Below are 18,139 nucleotides of genomic sequence, written 5' to 3'. Positions count from 1 at the left end.
ACTGTATCTCTGGGAGTGTCTTCTTCATTCATTCATTCATTCATTCATTTTTATTTTTAGAGACAGGATCTCACTCTGTGGTTCAGACTAGAGTGCAGTGGCACCATCCTAGCTCACAGCAGCCTGAGATTCCTGGGCTCAAGGGATCTCTGGGAGTATCTTTCTATCCTCTGATTTCAGGCCTAGTTTTGGGCCTTCCCTTATGACCCTTCCTGATCGTTTTTAGGACACAAATGAAAAGTGCAATTTAGAGGTGACAGCTCAGCTGATTGTTCCAAGTGGCATGCCGTCATTTCTTTCATATTTAAATCTGTTTCCCATTTAATATTACAAGTAGAAATAAAATGAGACCTCTAAATGGGGGAAACTGAAAGGTCACCAGTCATCTCCATGATCCCTCTCCTTTCACCAGCTCTTGCCTCTCACTAACTGTGATGACGACGATTTCATATACCTTCAGCGAGGGTGGGTGCAGACTTCATCAAAGAATGGCTTCCTGGATTTCCTTCAGGACCTGTGAACATAAGATCTGCAACCACATGGGGCTTGACTCAAATTTCAGCAGAGTAGTGGGAAGGAGGAGGTATTATGACGTGCTCCAGGCTGCACTGGTTCTGAGTTTACAAGGGGTCACAAAGGTTAGAGAATCACAGATGTCAATAGAGTGCCAGGACCTTCCTACCCCTTGAAATATTTGCAGTAGAAATCTTACCTCTTTACATTTGGTTCATAGTGCCCTATGAGCTTAGCAGGGCAATGTGGAGTTACTTGGGAGATGCCACCAATGTTTTATATATATATATATAAATTATATATAATATTATATATAATACATTAATATTATATTATATATAGATAAATATATATAAATATATAATGTATTTACACTATATTTTTATTATATATTATATTATATACTTTTTATATACATAATATATATGTTGAGAATGGCATATATGTATGTTGACAATGACAGTGTCTTTTTATACAAGCTCCCTCCACCACGTATCATCTCTGTACTCTTACAGAGTCATCAGGATTGTCAGAAAAGGCCTGGACTACATGCCTAGCCCAGCACAAGACTGGCATTTTTAAAGTCCTTTTTTGTTTCAAAGCTTGCCATGTGAGCTTAACTCAATTCATTCTGCTATTATTATAAGCATCACCTCTTTGAAGCTGATGTCAGATTCATGAAAGAAAAATGTACATATTCGTTTTCTACTCAGGGCTTCTTTCACCTTTATTCCTGAGGGTGATCGGAGCTTTGCATTGTAAAAAAAGGAAATTTTTCTCATCGGACAATAATTGAAAACTATGTCATCAGGTCCTTTCTAGGTCTTCCTGTGGTATGTCAGCAGAAAATTACCGTATTTGTTCATTTTGCATTAATTGCATACCTACTATGTGCAGGCTCTAGCTGAGGCTGTGGATCAAAAAATGGATGCTAGAGCCTGGGCCCCTGAGGAGCTTGCTGTCTACTGGGAAACGGGGGTGCGTTTCAGATCTGATGAAAATGTGGTAAGTGCCACAAAGAACTTTGTACCCAATACAGAGAGAGTACAGAGGATAGAACAACTAGATCTGGGAGCAGGTGGTGAGGGGAGACTTCATAGCAGAAGTGACTTTGGAGGTGACTGTTGTCATACGACATGGATTTCACCAGCGAGTGAGGGCACGGCACACTGGGCTGAGAGGATGGCACGTACAAGCCAGGGGAAAGGGTGAACAGCGCAGGCATTGTCAGCCAACTGAGATGTCTGAAACACATGGCATGAGCAAAGAGGATGAGCTTGATTTGAGTCTGCAAAGGTGGTCAGGGAGCAGAAGAATCTCCTATCCCATATTTTTGGCTTGTATCCAGTAAATAGGTGATGGTGAGCTTGCAAACCATGTTTTAAAGAAGAGTGACATAATCATATTTGCGTTTCAGTGGCATGTCTCTGGCAACTGTACGAAAGATATTATCATCTAACGTTTGTTGAGTACTTATCAATGTGCTAGGACCTGTGCTAAGAATTTTGCCTATGTCGTCGGATGTCACCCTGACAATAATGCTAATGCTGTGAAATGGGTACTATTGTTTTAATACTATTTTTACTGATGAGGAAATTAAGGTTTAGAAAGGGCATGAGCCTGGAGTCAGGAAGAAAGTCTACGGTTAAATGTTACTGTAATCATGGAATTTCTAGAATTATAAGCAACACAGGCAATAATGATCATTGACTAGAAGGACATTTGGAAAAGAAAATCCAGCATTTGAAAAGGAGTGAGGCAGTTTGACTCTGTTTCCCTGAGTGAATAGTGAGACTAAGTGGAGTGTAAGAATGTTTCATCCTCAAAATTTATTTTTTCTTTCACCACTGTGTCAGTTTGAAAAAGAAAATAAAAAATGGTTGTTGATCCTCAAGAAACTAATCCTAGAATGTGCTACATCTTTGGGAGTTTGGAAAGAGATGGTTAACATATAACCGTTCAAAACAGTGGAATTTGGTAAACCCTGGAACACTGGTCTTGCTGATTTAATTCATGACATTAAGGCCTTCTTCGGCCTTATGAGGAAGCAGATGAAAATAATCCTTTTGCGATGACTGTTTTCCCCCTTTTCTGATTTAACTCTTCCATTGCCTAAGACTCACCAATTCTCAAACTTCTAAATTCTCCACACTGACTTATCTCTGCCATCCCATGGCAAGCCCTAAAGCTGCTAACATTTTGTAACAACTATGTGACAAATTGTTGTGCTTTTATTCAGGTCGGACATCTTTGCCAGGCTTGCTTGTTGTGTTTTCTGTTTGGCTGTGTCATGGGACCAAAGGTGCCTGCCTTTGTACAGCATGTCAAATCTGGTTAACGTGCAGCTATTTATCTTTAAAACCACTCCTGCACAATGGCAGAGGTGGGCCAGGCTACAGGGCTCTAAGCACAACCCAATTTTTCAGACCAGCTTTTCTGCATATGGGGAGCACGTTGGACAGCAGACAAGACATTTTGTGATTTGGGGAATCTCTTAGAGACAAATTGTAGACTGCAAGTGCAGTGTAACTGGACTGCTGGGTGCCCAGTGAAGTGAGGAAAATCAGATACAGCACAGGCTGAAAGAATGAAGCAAGAATTCATATCTCTGTGCAGAACATGCACAGTACTTTGCTCACACAGAGAGTTCACACATAGACAAAAGCATGTTTGCTTGTGGGTTATTTTCAGGGGATTCTATGGCCACAGTCCAGGCGTATATATTCGCACATAAGCTTTCTTTCTGCATTTTGTCCTGGTAGGTGTGTCTACATGTGAACATGTAAACATGCTTATATGAGAAGACAATTTGCTGTTGCTGATTTAAGACATGGGAAAGGCCTCCTGGTTCACTGAGGCGTCTCCCTCCTAATGTAGTAGGAGCAGAATCTTTTTGTTTTCTACAATTGTTTCAATAAAGGACTCTGTGTGTGTTTAAGGAAGACTCAGAGCCAGAGTGTCAAGTGCTGCAGTGAAAAATACTGAAGACTTTTCTTTCCATAAGACAGCTGCAAACTTTATAACCTAGTTCACTTTGGGTTTTCATTTCTCAATTGTTTCAAGGTGTCTTGGGAATGATTTGCCCTTAAATAACTAATTATCAATAAAGGAGAAAAAATAGCAATAAAAAACGTGATAAACCTTCACAGACTAGTTTAACTAAAATGAAGAATTTCCTTGCTTGAGCAGTTCAAGGACTGAACATAGCAAAACTGTGTGATTTAAATGAAAGGTTCAGAGTGGTCAATATAAATATATATGTAGACAAGAGATAGTATATGTGTGTGTGTATACACCGAGGTTACTTCTTGAAGAGATAGGCAGGTTTTCCTTTCTTTTTGCTTTTTCTTTCTTTTCTTTTTCTGAGTAAAGGGCCCCAGAGATTGCCTTTCACTTTGAAAACAATCTCTAATATCAGGAAAATGCGTTGTTTGTTTATGCGTACATAATGCAAGTTTGTCCGCCTGGGAACTGCAGCAAATGGGAGAAGTATGCATGGATTTCACAGGTAACAGGATTACGTGGGCACATAATTGATCCATTTGGAGAAAAAAAATGACAGTGCTCTAAAGATGCCTAGGCTTTGGAGATGGAGTTTATGAAACAGGCATTTGTAAATTCAAAGGAATCAATATGTCAATTTTATTACATCTCAGAACCAGCTGGGCATTAAAGGAACAGTAGCCTTTAAAAAAAATTACAGCTGCATATTCCTACATTGTCTACCTTTCTTAAAGGCCCTAGAATTTAAGGAAATGAACTTAGAGATTTGTACCTTTCCAGAAATGAATTTACATTGTCCAAAAAGAAAAATAATTTCACATTTTGTCAGTTATCAACTTAACAATTGGATTGAAACATCTGCCTTATCATTACAATGGAAGTCTATTAATAGATATAGATAATAAGCAGAATAGTGATTTTCACATAGGCCGCACAGTCAAGGATTCGTTGGAATTCATATTTGCATTGTGCTTTTTAACAGTCTAGATTTTACTTCTTCACTGATGATAGGACACAGTTTAAGAGCTAGCCTTTGGGTGTCTCACAGAACTGGCTCTGTGCATGTGGGAAATATTCCTGTTTTATTAGAGTTTTTGACAATTTAAAAAGACCAAGCTATTTAAAATTATTAAGTTCCTAAATAATAGGATTTGGACAACAGCCATAAGAGAGGTGAATGGGATGGGAATTTAAGATATTATTTTAATATCACAAAGAGGTTACACAACTAAGGATTAAAGTTAGAACCTATGAATTGGTCCACACACCCTGCCATGTGCTGTCTGCTGGAGGCTGCAAGGTGAGCTGCTTCACTGTTTCATGTTCGTGTCTCCACCACCCAGACTCCTGCTCCAATAACATCTCTAGATCTATTCACTTGTAACAAATGGAGCCCAGTTCTCCTCCCTCCCCAAGGAGGCGAGACACTCGATACAATGAAAAGAACACAGGATTCAGACCCAAACAACTTTGTGTCCACATTCTGATTCTGCCATTTACTCTCCATGCCATGTGTCCCTGGGTATGTTTCTTAACCACTCTGAGCTTCGGTTCTTAATGCTTAAAAATGGGGAGCAGTATTTGTTTTATAGAATCTTTGGGAGTATTACACAAAATCTAAAGACAGTGTCTGGAGCGTAGAAAACACTCACTAAATTCTGATTATGACTGTTTCAAGGTGTGACTAATCAGGATGCCAGGAACCCTACCATAGAGGTACTTCAGTTTCTGGGCCCTGCTGAAACATTCTTGAAAAGAGGAAACAATAACCATAGCCTGAGACATTCATTCCTTTTCTTTTTTGCTCTTTGGAGAGTACTTTAAAAAAGAAGAAAAAAGAAATAGTCATAGTGATTGGCATGCTATTCTACCTCTACCTTTTCAGGAAATATACATGGTACTTTTTCTTATAGAAACAGCATCCCCCCAAAACAATTCCTGAAAGAATATATTCTGAGATGACTTTTGTCACAGCACTTAAAATATCTGATTCCTATTTGTCTCCCCACAAATGTGTAAATGACTTGAGGGCAGCCTTGCCCATCTCAGCTCAGGCCATGACACACAAAAATTGTTTTGTTAAAGCAAAGGTATAATAAATACAGCAGGTATAGTAAAGATTTAGTATGCATTACCATATCTAGAAAAAAGCTTTGGGTAACTTTATGTCAGATTCCCTACACCATCTTAATAATTTTTTGAAATTCACTTTGTGACAGCTATGTTATTTTGAATACTTGGGTGGGTTTGTTTTTGTTGTTGTTGTTGCTTTTTTTTTTTTTTTTTTTTTTTTTTTTTTTTTTTTTTTTTTTTTTTTCAGTTTGTATTTAAATCAACTGGCTTTCTGCCTTTCCCAGTGACACCTTTGAGACTTGGGAGTCAGGGAGGCAGAGAGGCAGTGTGGGTGCTCAAAAGAGTGTAGGCTTTGGACATCTGGGCTCAAATTTGGTTTCTACTTTCATACCAGCCATAAGACCTATAGCAAGTCATTCAGCCTAACTGCGTCTCTGCTTCTCATAATAATACTCATGTTACAGGGCAGTTGTGAAGAAATACTGGTAATAGGTAAAGTGCCTAGCACATAGTAGGTGTTTAATGTACTGTCCCCTTCCTCTACTCTTCTTTGTCACTTGAGCATTCACTTTGGGTTGGCATTTAGTGAGCTCCTTCTGCCCGTCAACAAGTCAATCAACATTTAATACATACCATGGGTAGATATCTTACCCCTGTTCCAAATTTCATTATGAAAATTGGGCTATTTTCTACTCAAGGAAATGAGCATGCAGAAGTACCTTCTGTACTTAGAATCACAATCATTTTAGCTATTTTCTGCTTAATCTGACTGTTTCTTTGTTCCCATCATCTTTTTTAGTGAAGCACTTTGGTATTTCTGCAATCCTTTGCCACCATTCTGTGCTTCGGTATCTCAGATCTCTCTTCTCCCCTGATCCTTTGAAGACATCAGAAAAGAAGAAGCAAAAGGTCTCTTGACTATAGGTTTGCCACGCAACTGTGTGGATTGGTTAGTTAATAGAGTTGATTAAAACACTTTGTTTGATTCTGCTTAAGCATACCAGAAATACATTCAAAATCTACAGCTACAAAATGTAAAGAAGGTAGTCCAAATATAGTACTACATAATGAGGCTCCCTGTTGGTAGTATATAAAGCAGTTTAGAGTATAGCTTCAAATTCTAATGAAGATCATTTTAAATCTTGCACTGAATTGTGAATTTAAAATTCCCATGTTCTCCATAAGTATCTGAAGAGGGGCATGTAAATACCATAAGTGAATTAATTACTGCCTTAAGTTGGTAAAGCATGTGTGAATCCAAACTTTATTCTTGAACTTGCACTTCTCTTCCCAAGGTTTTTTGAACCATTTCCTATATGCTGAGTTCTGAGTACCTATTTAACTGCTGAGGACATATAAAGAAGGTAGTTTTCTTTGCATGGATTAAATGTTTCAATCTCTGAAAATCACCACCACAACAAAAAGTCTGCCCGGCACCATCTACATGTACACGATGAAATTCCTAAAGCAGAAAAGATATATTTATAATCTGAAACTTACAAAAACATGACAAAATGTTACCTTCACTTTTGTGCCCCCTTTTTTCATTAACAATATGTTAGGTTTCTGTTTTTCTCTTGAGAAGAAACGAAAGACGAAGTGGCAAGAATATCTTTCACTTTTGCTCACGTTTTGGTGGTGTGATATTGGGACCACTGAAGTCATTGGACAACTTTTCCGAGCTGACTCTTCTGAAGTAAACCCAAGGCAAAGGGAAAATGGAACTGCTGCTAGGCAAAACTGATGGCGCCCACATGGCGCCCACCCCGACTCCTTCAGAGACTCCATAATTTCCACAGAAGGGCCAGAGGCCCTGCCAATATCCGCACATCATTGGCATGATAGACCATAACAGCTTCTTCTGAGCCGTTCCGGTCTATCGTGTCAATGCGTACTCGGGGAGTCCTCAACGCACGGATCATTGACACGGCACTACATAACGGCTCCTTAGCAGCCATTATTGGGTATCAAGTCAATGCATACTCAGGGAGCCTTTATCGCACAGGCCTGCACAAGCAGACACATTCCGAATACTAAAATTCCTTAGGAAAATTAGTCATTGCCCATGTGTGATAGCTGTTTTCCATTTTGAATTTTAACCATTTTGGGAAAAGAAAGAGAATAGGAAATACCGGTGTAGTCTGAAAAGCCCTTAAAAAACGAGTGCGAAAAGTGTAAGGGTGCAGTGGACATAGGAAGATGATGAACTTGTCACTTTTTCCTTTCCGTAGCTTCATTTTATCGTGTCAAAGTTGCAGAAAGCACTTCACTTTCACTGAGGCTCTTTTTAGGCAGGGTATGGCCCAGAAAACTTTTTTTATGGCTCAGATATAAATCCCAGAAAACGTAGTAGAAATGATGGCAGGATCTCTAACTACAAAATAACAGTAGTGTTAGTAGTAAGTATCGTTGTAATAACATTGTAGAATTCTACACGTCAAAAATACCACATTTTATCATGATTGCTGCAAGAGATTTCTTTTTTTTTTTTTTTTTTTTTTTTTTTTTTTTTTTTTTTTTTTTTTTTGAGACGGAGTCTTGCTCTGTCGCCCGGGCTGGAGTGCTGTGGCCGAATCTCAGCTCACTGCAAGCTCCGCCTCCCGGGTTTACGCCATTCTCCTGCCTCAGCCTCCGGAGTAGCTGGGACTACAGGCGCCCGCCACCTCGCCCGGCTAGTTTTTTGTATTTTTTTAGTAGAGACGGGGTTTCACCGTGTTAGCCAGGATGGTCTCGATCTCCTGACCTCGTGATCCGCCCGTCTCGGCCTCCCAAAGTGCTGGGATTACAGGCTTGAGCCACCGCGCCCGGCCGCTGCAAGAGATTTCTTGGTAGTCATTCCAGACTTTTAATAAATAATATGTAGAGTAGGAAAGGTTCTGGGAGGATCCAAATAATAATGAAAATGACAGTGGTGATATTAATAATAATGTTACAGCTACCATGTACTGTATCATTATTATGTGGCAGGCATTTGTATACATTATCTCATTTAATTTTCTCAGCAGATGTGACAAATCAGGAAACTGTGGCTTAGCAAAGTTAAATAACTTGACTGATGTCATGCAACCACTAAGTGACAGTAGTGGGATCTGAACTATGGCTAGGGAGTCATGCTCTTACCATTGCATTGCCTCTAATGATCATCACTTTCAGGGAACTAGGTGTTTAGTTAGAATATCCCAACCCATTGTCTGCTTACTGATCAGGAAACTGAGGGAGGGTAATTTTAGTAATTCCCCCAAATAATAAAGACACTCAGAGTCAATACCAGAAAGCAACAAGAGGCAAAAACAGCCTTTCTCTCTGACAACATGTTAACCACAAACAAGACTTGGGAATTTCAGAGCTGTTTGTGTTTCAGAAGGAATGTCCACTGTTGCCATCAGCCCTGAAAAGATTTCCTTGCACCAAATCAAAATGGTTCGAGTTTGCTGTTGTTGATATTTTTTTTTCCTTTTGTGTTCTGCTTGCTGACTGACATCTGCTATCATGCTAAGCAGGTGTTCCTATGTAAACGAACGTGCCCTGTTTGTGTTTCGCCATCCTCGCTGCTGCGCACCCAAATGAGCAGCGTGATTAAGAATCCTGTAAATTTTTGAAAGGAAACGGATGGCTACCCTACTAGAACATAATTACACCGTTCCAACATCCGCAGCTCACTGCTGCAGCAGAGTTGGAGAACAGCAGAAATTAATAATATATAATAGCATCATTCTCGTAATTTATAAATGAAATAAAGTAGAGAGGAGATTCTGCTGATATGCATTTTCTCCTTAATTCTAAGAGACAAAGTATAGATTAGAATTTTAGTGGGGTGAAACCTGGCCAGCAGTCTCCCACTAGTTGCCTGATTCATGATAGGCATGTTTTTGCTTAGGGAAAAGAGCTAATATCTTTTATTAGGCCAGAGGAAAAAAAGAAAGAAAGAAAGAAAGATGAATAAACAAGGCCCTCTAAAGGCAACACTAAATAAAGGGGGTCTGAAAAAATCTCTATTGATTGTGTGCCCACTGTATTTAAAAAGGTATTATTACTTTAAGACTTCAACGTGTGCTGCATTTTTTCTTTTTTCTTTCTTTCTTTTTTCTTTTCAAGTACGCCTTCCGATCTGTTTTTTTGAGACGGAGTCTCGCTCTGTCGCTCAGGTTGGAGTGCAGTGGCCGAATCTCAGCTCACTGCAAACTCCGCCTCCCGGGTTTACGCCATTCTCCTGCCTCAGCCTCCCGAGTAGCTGGGACTACAGGCGCCGGCCACCTCGCCCGGCTAGTTTTTTGTAGTTTTTTAGTAGAGATGGGGTTTCACCATGTTAGCCAGGATGGTCTCTATCTCCTGACCTCGTGATCCGCCCGTCTCGGCCTCCCAAAGTGCTGGGATTACAGGCTTGAGTCACCGCGCCCAGCCATTTTTTTTCTTTCATGATAATAACATACCACCATAGGCCACCCCTTCTGAGAAAAGAGGGACTGATCGGTGAAAGATGTGGCTCAACATCAACTTTATGTTAAATAGCACTAGTGTAAATTCTAGAGATATGCTGAACAACGATACACACACAGTTAACAATAATAGAGTAGATTTCATCTTGTGTGTTTTATCACAATAAAAAAGAACATTCTTGCTTTTTTAAAAACATTATTTTGAGCACCCAGTATGTGCAAAGGAGCCTCTTATTACAAATCATCATTAGATTAATGGAGTTGATGCTTTTAATCAACCATGCTGGAGAAAGAACAACACTTTCTAAAGAGGCAAATAAACTATATGTTAAAAGTAACCAGTCCATTTCTCTGTCACATAGGGTTGTGGCAGGCAGTTTAGAAACTTTAATGTTTTTCTAATTTCACTTACCATGGGTAAGATGCCTGACGGATGGATGAGTTCAGTTGTTTCAAGAGTTTGTATCATGGGGAGGGGGGAGGGGGGAGGGATTGCATTGGGGAGTTATACCTGATATAAATGATGAATTGATGGGTGCTGACGAGTTGATGGGTGCAGCACACCAACATGGCACATGTATACATATGTAACCTGCACGTTATGCACATGTACCCTAGAACTTAAAGTATAATTAAAAAAAAAAAAAAAAAAAAAAAGAGACACTGAAAAAAAAAAAAAAAAGTTTGTCTTCCACGAACCAATGCCCTTCTCTCTCTCTCCTCTCTCTCTCTCTCTCTCTCTCTCACACACACACACACACACACGAGCAATTATCCTAAAGAAAAATAATATTTATGGCATTTAAAGTGTTATTTAAGCAACTTTTCCTGCTTAATTCCAAAGAATGACAATACATCAAAAAAAAAAAAAAAAAAGTCACCATGGATTTTCTTCCTTTAATTAAACTTAGAGAACATGAAAGTACTATTTACCTTTCAAGAGAAGTATGTCCATTTAAGATGCTTATTCATTTAAGCAGTATTCATGTAAAGGTCCTCTTGAGTATTACTCTATGTGTTTTGATTTGGTTCAGAGAAAATAAATTCATTTAATAGATTTATTTCATTAACAGGTATTTATTTAAGTGGGTTCCACTGTATTTAAATCTCCAAACAGTTTCCATTACTTCCTTAGCTCACTTGCTCCATGTTGACTAATTTTAATAAGCCTAAGATGCCTAGGGTCTTATTGAGTGTTCAGTTTGATCAATATGGTTAAATTAAAATTGTGCAAAATATAAGCAAATGTACTCTAACAACACAGTGAAAAATGTGCTGTGCACTAAGCATTGATTGGCATGCTGTGGACACAGATATGTGAAACTGGATGGGCTTCTGAACTACCTGGAAACTGCCGCTCTCCTCCAAAGCTCCTCTGGCGTCATCTCCCACGCATTCATGGAGACAGCATCTCAGACACCCCCACTGAAGTAGAAGGGGAAGGAGATTCATGTCAGGTGTTTTGCTTTTTGATTTAATGGAAAACAGCATGTACGGCTCACAGTGAAATCCTGTATAAAGAAAAAAAGCTTAAGATTTTATAAAAGTTGAACTTTGAGTATTGCTGAAATGCTTTAAGCTAATAAAGAATGCAGGCCCTAGTTCTTTTTCACAGAATAACTTTTTACCGTAATTATCCTTCAATTTTAATCATTTGGTAGCTTGAATTCTTTTTCAGAGATCTTACTTGTCAAGTTTGTTTTAGCACATTACAAAAAACAAAAACAAAAACCAATCTGATTTTTAAAGTATACCAAAATCAGCTTTGCCATTGATAGTGCATTTGAAAACCTAATAGCTTTCTAACAAATTGATTGCTTTCTATATAATTGTAAAGTTAAATAGATAACTGAATCCTTTTTAATGGATTCCTTTTAGTGTGAATACGTTTGTATCTTCTATTCCTCAATTTCTTTACCTTTACCGTTTTCTCTTCTCCCCGCTCCCCCCCCCCCTTTTTTTTTTTTTTTTTTGCCTGTTTCATGGCAAGTAAACTTAAACTTAATATTTAAGCTTTTCCAAAATCTACCACAATCACTTAGCAATCATAAGTATGTATCATTCAAAATTGTTCCTGATATGTGCTGGCTGTTGGGGCAGTTTCTTTTTCCTACCTGTTGTGCGCCCTTGTACCTATCTTTAATCTTCATGCTGAGTGATAGCTACCATCACAACACGGACTTTCCTTGATAGCATATCTTCCTGCATGTTCAAAACTTAAGTTCACATGAGCAGAAGTTGATCTTATCAAAGGTAAATCAGAAGTTAAAAAAAAATAACAGAGAGATAAAAACATCAAAAACGTACATCTTGCAAGCAATGATGTTGAATTTAGGAGAAGTGTGTTCTATTGAGATGAAAATCGTTTTCTAGTTTAAACTGATCACGTAAGTTTATATGCATAGTAAGGATTTGAAGTTTCCTATCAAATTAAGTGCAGTGTTTGAGCTTCCTAACATTTACTAATGCCATCACCAATATGTTTGCAAAATAAAATAATGTTCCAGCCCCAGAATCATCAGAAATATGTAGACCAATACAAGTTCAGAAGAATTGACTTTATTTTTGTAATGGGGCCAAGAAAAATTCTTAAGTTTTTGTTTAGTTTTGTGCTTGTTAATCTTGATTTTTTCCCAGTGTTTTGCATGTTTTGAGTTTTTGATATCAAAGGTACTGCTCTTTGTAAACAAGTGTAAGTTTACCCAGGCAGCTTCACTTACACCCTTCCCTTGTAATCAGATGTGAAAATTACACCCTCCCTTTTGGATACATGATAATTACACATTTCAACATGCAAAGAATTGTCTCTGTTTCAGTTGTTGAAATGAAAAAGCTTAGACATTTCAGTAAAATATATTATTATATTAAAGATCATTTCCATAATTGTTTTCGGGATTTGTAATCAAAACCATGATCAAGGTGGTCTTAGTTTTAAAAAGAATACACATGGAAATAAGGAGAGGATAAAATTAATTGCCGAGTTCCACTTGAATGACTGTTCTTTTATTTTATGAAAACACAATTGAGTGAAGTACATTATATTCTTTCTTTAAAAAAAAACCTTCTAGTACCTTATTGACATCTTCTTTCTCTATTTTCGTTGAATTACCTATTTTTTTTCAATTAGACCAAAAAATGTAGAAATACACATTTTTGTGATCAAGGTGAACAATTTAGTCAGAGGAGAGATACAAATACAATGAAGGAATCTTTTCAAGAAAAGATGTGTTTGTTTTTGTTTGCAAGAGTGCTTTTCAGCCAAATATAAAAGTTTTGTAAACTCAGGTAAGGCACCTCACACTTAACAATCAGATTTCTGGATTCATCTAAAGTATCACTCGTATCATAGGTAAAAATATATGTCTCTATTGGTATAAAATAAACTGAAGCCTGAAAAATGCAGAGGTTTTGGCAAATAACACTAAACTCAAAAATATCTCTTATATCCAAGGAGATAGTTTAAATCACTGATTCATTTTTACTTCCTTAAGTTAAGAAGAAAAGGAAGAGAGAGGCCAGGTGCAGTGGCTCACACCTGTAATCCCAGCACTTTGGGAGACCTAGACGGGTGGATTGCCTGAGGTCAGGAGTTCGAGACCAGTCTGGCCAACATGGTGAAACTCCGTCTCTACTAAAAATACAAAAATTAACTGGGCATGGTGGCGAGTGCCTGTAATCCCAGTTACTCGGGAGGCTGAGGCAGGAGAACCGCTTGAACCTGGAGGCAGAGGTTGCAGTGAGCTGAGATCGCACCATTGCACCCCAGCTCAGGTGACAGTGAGATACTCTGTTGCAAAAATAAATAAAGAAAAGGAAGAGAGAAGGCAGCATTGAATGGCTGATGTTATGGCTTCTTGAAACAGTTTATGGCATAAAGAAATAATTCCCCAACTCCTTAGTTTTCCAAGTATGTAAATGTTTCTGCTCATCCAAACACTAGCATAGGTAAGTGAGGACACGTATTTCATCTAGCCCAAATATATTTTTTAAAAATAATGCCTGCAGATTTTTTGCTTCTAAAAAAATACCCCAACCCAAATTTCTAAAAATTTTGATTTTTGGAATTAAATGATAATACTAATTAGCATTTACCTATACATCCTTTTCTATTTTAAAATCATTGCATAAGCTGGCATTTATATTTAATTTTCTAAATCATTTTCCCTAGAGAGCATTCATATAATTTTAGAACTTGGAAGGGACCAGGATTTCAACTATACTCATCCACAGGCTTTTCCCATTTGGTAGAGATTGAAAAAGAGCTGACAGAACCAGGATTTGAACTCCAGCCTTTTGACTCCACATCAGGGACAAGATGCAGTTTTGTATGTTAATTATTTTTATTGGTTTTGATATTGTGGCCCCAAGATCCATAGTCTTATTTTCATACTAAGTGACTCTTTACTCTGAAGGGCCAGGTTATAATTGCCATGTATGCCAAGAGTGAAGGGGGCCAGGACCAGAAAATCCAGTATGCCTGGGTGGTGAATTATTAGACTATGGAGCTGCATGTTCTGAACTCCATGTTCTTTTGTTTTACTGCTCCTGTGTTTTTTGACAGTTGCTTTTTAGGTGAGGTGTTTCATTTTCATAATTTCTGTACAGGCTGGGCAGAGAGTTCAGGAAATGTTCCACAGTGTACTGACATTCCCCTGGCAATAAATGGGTTCCCACTTTAGTCGCATTCCACTAAGCCTATTTTGGCACCATAGAGAGGATGATGAGAAGGAAGAGTCAGTGGAGGAGAAGACAGGAAGGTTGCCAGGAAGGAACTGAAAGGCAAATGCTCCTGGCCCCATTGCCTGTCTCTGCCTTCACCACCTTTAGCTTCACAAGCAGTGACCATGGCAAATAGGAAAAGGTTTGGGTGGGAAAAATGCAGAAGAAGCCATTCCTGATCAGACAATGTGTCTTCCACTAGTTTCCATCAGAGTGGGCTGACTGATCTGTGAAGATCTGGGATCGTGACTCGGTATAACAAGAAGAGTCCTATACACTTGATTCAGGAAGTTTGGACACCTGGCCCATCCAGTCCTGCCTTCCAATCTCAGCATGGCCTTGGACACATCCTTAACCTCTCTGGGCCTCACATCCCTAATGATAAAATGCAGGGACTGGACAGCGGTTGCAAACTGGTGGCTGACAGATGTGTTTGATTTGGCCCACACAGTATTTTAAACACACTTGAATTGGTTGCCAATATTTAAAAATTGGGCTATTTCACACACATACACACACACACACACACACACAAATCCAGATTTCCAGCTCCCCTGGAGAACTCAGATGATCTGGTGCCTTGAGCCCACATAGCTGCTTGGAAAGACCATGTGGGAACAACTTTAAGTTCCATGAGAAAAATCATCAACTTCTCCCACCTGCTTGGCCTGTGTAGACTTTTGAGTGTGGGACCCCAATTCTCTCCAAGACTCCTTTGAAACTCCAGTTTTAGAATTCCAAATATGATTTGCTTGACCATAAGAAATACACTTAATCCATAGTGGTTTCTATATTCACAGCAGAAGGCTAAGGTATTTGTGTATACAATCAGCATCAGGTAGAAGTTGGAACTGTCTTAGGCCAAATAAATCAGCCCCATTTAGAACAAATGCTGACTTTGAAATTTGATAATGGGAGGCAGGAATAGCTCAGAAAAGATAGCCTTTGAGGTGGTTACAAGAAAGACGGTTTGGCCCCTGACTCATTATTACCTACACAGCAAACTGTGTATTTTGCAAATTATCCAAAAGTAGATTCTTTAAAACCCAAAGCAAATAATACAAGGCCCTTCAGTTAACATTTTTTCACATCTGCCACTCTAAACTAACATCTTCATGAATATTGAGATCATGAACTTTTTCTGTTCTTGTAATTACAAGCGAATTATATTGGCCTGGGAACTGTTTGATCTTCAAAAGTAAAGGAAGTACATTAATTTTAAAAGTTATATTTTTATAAACCATATTTCCAAATGTATCCACTTTAACACAAAAGGTAACATTTGCAACTCATGGTTATAGAGTGTTTAATACTGTACAAGGTGCATTGACAAAAATATCTCATTTGATCTTTGCAATCATTGTAGGAGCTAGACAGAGAAGACATTTAATACAATTGAGGAGTCTGAGACCCAAAAAAGTTGGATAACTATTGGAAAATTGGGCTATTACTTGCTTAATATGAAAAAGAGCCGGGATTCAAATCTACAGCTTTTGGCTCCATATTTAATGTTTTCCATGCCATCACTATGCTTCCAGTGTCTTAGGGTGTGTGTGTGTGTGTGTGTGTGTGTGTGTGTGTGTGTGTGTGTCTTACCTAAACACTGACTTTTTCTCTCTCTCTGTCATGAACAAGAATTGAGAGGTTAAATGGGAATTGTCTCATGAAATGAGAATTGTCTCAATGTTTTCCAAATTGAATGAAGAATCTTTTTTGGTAACTATTCTTAAGTGAATGCTGGATTTTTATTAAGGGAAGCTAACAGATATATAAAAGCACCCTCCACATATAAAAACACAATCCATGGAAGCATAGTGCAAGGAATAATGATATAGACAAATGGAGGAGGGGCAATACAATATCATAAAATAGGCAGGTAGAGGTTTCTGGAAAAATAAGGTGGTGAGGGAAGAGTCTAACTGTAAAAGTAAAAAGGTAGAAGATAGAACCATTGAAAAAAGAGAAATATCAAAAATATGAAGAGAAATAAACAGCAAGATGACTCCATAGTAATTTAAGAAGTGAAACCTTTTAGGACAGAGGTAGGGAAGAAATGGGAAACACTGGAGAGGAAGTAACAATTAGGAAGTGTGGAAGAAAAACCTCCAGGCCAGAAATCTGAGCAAAGACTTGAGAGAGGTTGATGGTAAATGTGAAACATTGAAAGGGATGTTTTAAGGGATTCAGACATTGAGAGGAAAGTCAGTTTTCGTCACAGCACCCCGTGACGACAGGCTCAACACATTTGGATTATGAGAAAGGAAATTAACATGGTTAGAACGAAAGAATAAAAATTAGTCAGAGAAATCTTTGGATGTCAATGGAGAGGAAGAGAAATGATATTAAAAGGAAAGAAGGCATGGGTGGAAAGTAGAATGAGATGAGAACCTATGGTAGGTGGAGGTGAAAAACGAAATGCGTCAGGAAAGATCATGACGGGGACCGCCGCACACTGCAGTGATGTAGACAGAGAAGCTTTTCTCCAGGGAACCCGCAAATAAAAAGAAACCTTAAGATGTATTTGGATGGAACCCACCCCAGCAAGGTGAGAAAGCAAGAGGTTACATTCTGCAAAAAGAGAAAATGAACAGGGAGAAGGGGGAAAACTAGGGGAAAGAGAAAACAGCAAATCAAAGTTATGGAGCGTACAGCATTGAAAGGAATGAGGCATTCTGTTGGAATTATTCATTTAAGCATATGGGTATTGGCGTCCCTTTTCTAAAACCGGATCCTCTCCTTTATTTCTCATTTTTCTATAACACTATTATACTATTATAATAAATTCACATGGAAAAGTACAAGGATGAGCAATGTTTTACTTTAGAAATGTTTCAAAAGGGGAGGTAAACTTGATGGCTATCTGTCTGAAGGATGACGCACTATAGTGGCATGTAAGAATGGGGTCAGAGGTAATCATCATTTTTGAAACTGTTCTTTCAACAAATTCATAATTCATATAAAGTAACTCATGTGCACACATTTATGGCAAAACATACTCTAGATATTAATTTACATTGTTTATGCTGAAGATCACTTGAGTTTTCAAAATGTTTGATTTACAGATTTGTCACATCAAAGATACTTTGTAGATTCTATTTTAAAATCAAGTTGTGTAGGCTCCTCAATAATTCTTTACCTTGATATTGTGTATACTCATTCATCTAGATTAAAATACTTCCTTGCCCTTAATGTTCTAAAAGTGTACCCCTTGGGGCTCTAGAATTTAGAAGTCTCCCTTCCCCAACTATTTCTAGTCTACCTTTTCAATTGAATTAATATAATGACTTTAGTAATACAATTTCCATGTTGCTATAAAAATGGGGTTAAAAGTTATAACAGGCACAAGAAACAGGAGGAAATGAGAATTGTGTACTTTCAGTCACACCCTGGCCATG

At 38.2% G+C, this 18,139-nt stretch overlaps 1 protein-coding gene across 10 annotated transcripts in view; it reads left to right on the top strand.

Moving 5' to 3' along the window:
- Positions 1–18,139, top strand: part of ZEB2 (zinc finger E-box binding homeobox 2) — a 137,213-nt gene that overhangs the window by 21,444 nt on the left and 97,630 nt on the right. The window lies entirely within an intron of this gene.

This window comes from Piliocolobus tephrosceles, chromosome 11 (assembly GCF_002776525.5).
Source record: "Piliocolobus tephrosceles isolate RC106 chromosome 11, ASM277652v3, whole genome shotgun sequence".
Taxonomy (NCBI): Eukaryota; Metazoa; Chordata; class Mammalia; order Primates; family Cercopithecidae; genus Piliocolobus; species Piliocolobus tephrosceles.
This window is presented reverse-complemented; position numbering and strand designations above follow the sequence as displayed.